The following is a 4,504-nucleotide window of genomic DNA, read 5'->3' as shown; positions in this document are numbered from 1 at the left end:
TTAGTTAAATTAGTTTACTAAATTTAGATTAAAACACATCACTCTAAATTGTCGGCTAAATAATATAAAAATGAATAAATACTAATACTTTTAGTCCTTGTGGATACAATATTCTCTATTCACTATAGCTATACTATTGTTCAATAGTTGCACTTGCCTTTGTCGTATTTATAGTTAGTTTAGTGACCATCAAGTTTTTGGCTCCGTTGCCGGGGACTAAAATATTAGGAACACTTTATTTTTATTAATTTAGCCATTTTTATTTTATTTTGTTTTTAGTTTAATTATTACATTCTAATTTTTCTTTTATTTGCTTCTGGTAGGTTCCTTTAGTTTATGACTAGAAGAAATACATTTGGACCATTACTGTTTGATAGTGAAATTGAAAGTATAGCTCGTAGAAACTATATAGAAGTAAGGTGGAGTCGAGCAAATTTAGTAGACGAACAAGAGGACATTGTTATTACTGAGGAGATGGGTGATGACCAGAATAATCAGCTGCCTCATGCAGTTGCTGTAGACCCAGATCTTTTTTCTCGTACTATGTATGATTATGCCAAGCCCACTTTAACTAGGGCTGAATCGAGTATTGTGAGCCCACCATTACTAAAAATAATTTTGAATTGAAGTCGAACACTATTAATATGGTACAATAGTTTGTTCAGTTCGATGGTTTGCAAGACGATGATTCAAATACTCAGTTGGCCAATTTCCTGGAAATCTATGATACTTTCAAGATTAATAGCACCACTGGCGACGCCACTCATTTACGTTTATTCCCTTTCTCATTGAGGAACAAAGCTAAGTACTGATTTAACACTTTACCATGAGGTTCTATCACCACATGGGCTCAAATAACCGAAAAGTTCCTTCTAAAGTACTTCCCACCGGCTAAGACAGCCAAGTTGAGGAACGACGTCTCTTCCTTTGTTCAGATCAATTTAGAGACTTTATATGATGCATGGGAGAGATACGAGGATTTATTGAAAATGTGCCCGCACCATGGGTTGCCTCTATGGTTACAAGTTCAAACCTTCTATAATGGTTTGAACCCTTCAACGAGACAGTTGATTGATGCAGCAACTGATGGTATACTGAATAGTAAAACACCAATAGTGGCTTTTGAATTTATTAAGGAGATGGCATTGAATAATTATCAGTGGCAAGTCATGAAGAAAAATACGATTAAAGCAGCCTATGTCTTTAATTTAGATGCAGTCACCATGTTATCAAATCAGGTAGAAATTTTAAATTAGAAAATTGATGGTTTATATGTTTCTACGCAGGTACATCTAGTGATGCAATGCGATATAAATAGAGGAGGAATGAATAGTCCATAATGTTTACCCTTTCGCTCCTAGCACAGAGAGCGAACAAATCAATTATATGGGTAATAATTCTTGGCCTCAAAATAACCCTTATAGCAATAAATAAAATACATGTTGGAGGAACCATCCCAATTTCTCTTAGAGTGGTGAAGGAAACAAGAGAACACAACCTCTTCTAGGCTTCTAACAATAACCTTACTAGCAAGAGAAAAAGTTGAACCTCGAGGAGATGTCGATGAAGTTTATCTCGGTGTCAGAAACCCACTTTCAAAACACTAAAGCCACACTTAAAAATCAACAAGCATTGATTTAAGGGCTCGAGAACCAAATAGGTCAGCCTGCTAAGTTAATCTTAGAAAGACCACAAGGTAGTTTGCCCAGCAATACTGGAACTAACCCAAGGGAGCAGCTTCATGCAATTACTGTTCGAGATGAAGAAGAGTTAGTTAAATCTAAACTAGAATTGAGGTAAGAAATCATGGTGAATAACGATAAGGTTGAGGTAAGCCAGAAAGAGCAAAGACCGATTGCCAAAGGATATAAACGTCAAGTTCCATATCCTAAAACGACAAAGAGTGACCACACGAACAAACAATTTGGTAAATTTCTTAAACTCCTAAAAAAATTACATATTAACTTATCATTTGTTGAAGCTCTTTCACAGATGCCTATTTGTGTGAAATTTTTAAAGGAGCTTTTGGCAAACGAATGAAAGTTAGATGATTCATCAACTATGGAGCTCAATGCAGTTTGCTTAGCCATCTTACAAAATAACCTACCCAATAAATTAAAAGATCCAGATAGTTTTTCTATTCATTGTTTAATTGGTAGATTAAATATTAAGAATGCCTTGGTTGATTTAGGGGCTAGTATTAATGTCATACCCTATAAAATGTTTAAATAATTAGGTATTGGGAAACTCAAACGAACTAGGATGAGTACTCAATTAGTAGATAGAACCATTAGATATCCTAGGGGTGTTTGTGACAACCCAAATTAGACCCTGGTCGGAATGTGGTTTCGAGACCACATTACCGAGCCAAAAATTTATTTTTGTGTTTTAATTGCATAAATTTTTGTGTGACAGTGAATATATGAGAAATTAAATGCTTAATATTAGCTTTAGGATTGTGAATTAATTCAAAAAGGACCTAGTTGACGAAGTTAGAAAAGATGATAGATGAATTATAAGGAGTAAGTAATAATAGGGTGAGGAAGCATGGCTTTGCATGTCAAATTGCCCATAAAATACATGGTGGCCGGCCAAGGAGTGATGATGCTCCACTCATTCTAATTTAATATGTTTTCTTTTGGTTAACAAATGATGGAGATAATAATAGGAAAGTGAACAAAAAAAAAATGGGTGTCATACTTGCCATCTCCTAGCCGAAAAACCAAGAAAAAGAAGGGGAGAAAAACTTGGAAAGAGTTCGGCCATTGCTTGTATCTAGGAGGAGTGTTTGATGTTGTGGCATGAAAATGAGGGAGTTTGAATGCTTAATAAGGAGGGAAGAAGGAGTGTTCATGTTTTCTTTCTTTTGCAATTGTCATAACTAGAGGAAGAAGAGGAAGCAAGATTCGGCCAAGGTGGTCCTTTAGATCAAGGTATGTTCAATGATATTTTTGGAAGTTTACACAACCTTTGGGTGATGAGTCTAAATTCTATCTATCCCATGGTTGGATTTGGGGTTGTTGGAGAGTTATGATTCGGCTAAGGAGCTTAAAAAATTTTAGTTGATACCTTGATGCTATTAGCATGCTAGTTATATGGATGTGTTAAGTTGCTTGTTATGTTAGCATGAAAGTTGAAATTGTTAAGCTATTTTGTTGGAGGTGCCGAATTTAGGACTAGGAAGAGAATGAGTATTCGGCTAACATAGTGGAAAGGTGGGTGTTGCCGATTGCTAGATTTAGACTATGGGAGTGGCTATAATGGGCATTAAGATGTGGAACTTAAGAAATGTAATTATATGTGGATTTACATGATGTTATAGTTGACATTGTACATGTATACATACATTCGGCCATCTAATTGAGTATGAAGGTGGTGTTAAATCTAATTGTGATGCCCATTCCGAAGTATATATATATACATATATATGTATATATACACAAGTATGCCCATTCGGGATGTTACCTTTAATTATGTGTATAATCGACTAAATGGGTAATTAGTGAGGATGGTTGCCGAATATACAAACATACATATGCATGTGTAATTGAATTATGAATGTTTAGCAAGATGGCTAAACTAGTTGATTTATTGATTAAGCTCAAGGAGTTAAAGGAGGAGAATCAAGCAAAGGCAAAGAAAAGATCATCGAGTAGCCGAATTGGAACCGTCTTACCCAACACCAAGTAAGTCATTAAGCATATAGTTGGTATTAATTCAAATGGTCATAACGTTTATGTAATGATGCTGAATGGAATGAATAAATATATATATGCATGTACGTATGTGATGATGAAAGTGTTGAATGAAAAGAAAAGAGGTGAGATGTATTGAGTTGTTGATCTCGGCACTAAATGTGCGGGTATAAACATTTATGACCATGAGATTGGCGCTAAGTGTGCGGGTTTAAATTGTGCAGCACTAAGTGTGCGAATTGACTATGTAGCACTAAGTGTGCGAGTTTGACTATGTAGCACTAAGTGTGCGAGTTTGACTATGTAGCACTAAGTGTGCGAGCTTGATTATGTAGCACTAAGTGTGCGAGTTTGATTATATAGCACTAAGTGTGCGAGTTGATTATATAGCACTGAGTGTGCGGACTTATTATATATTTTTGAAACATTATGGACACTAAGTGTGCGACGTTATTGAGTCGATCACGGACAGCGGATCGGGTAAGTACCTTGAGTTCATGGCTAATAGGTGCTATGTCTATATTTGGAGTTGAGCTTGGTAAGTTTGAACCTATGTGACAAATATACTTGAAGTCACGTACATAAGATTTATCGTGGAATAGGTGAAAGGCCGTTTAGTTGTATGATTGTAACGAAAATAAAATGATGTATGAAAATGCCTCAAATATCCTATTGATGAGTATACGGAATGTGAATGCATGATTTGGTATGAGATTGAACCGATAGGTCTGAGGAACCATGGCATGGTTCGGTATGGATGGAGTAACTAGCCTCGTTCCATTTTATTTCCTATTGTGATAATGTTATTA

At 35.6% G+C, this 4,504-nt stretch overlaps 1 non-coding gene across 1 annotated transcript; it reads right to left on the bottom strand.

Moving 5' to 3' along the window:
* Positions 1 to 902: 902 nt before the first annotated feature.
* LOC121207818 (small nucleolar RNA R71) lies at positions 903 to 1,009 on the bottom strand. Its single transcript, XR_005902932.1, has one exon. It is a non-coding gene; the product is annotated as a small nucleolar RNA R71 (small nucleolar RNA).
* Positions 1,010 to 4,504: the final 3,495 nt, after the last annotated feature.

The sequence above is a fragment of the Gossypium hirsutum genome, chromosome A01, assembly GCF_007990345.1.
Source record: "Gossypium hirsutum isolate 1008001.06 chromosome A01, Gossypium_hirsutum_v2.1, whole genome shotgun sequence".
Classification (NCBI taxonomy): Eukaryota; Viridiplantae; Streptophyta; class Magnoliopsida; order Malvales; family Malvaceae; genus Gossypium; species Gossypium hirsutum.
This window is presented reverse-complemented; position numbering and strand designations above follow the sequence as displayed.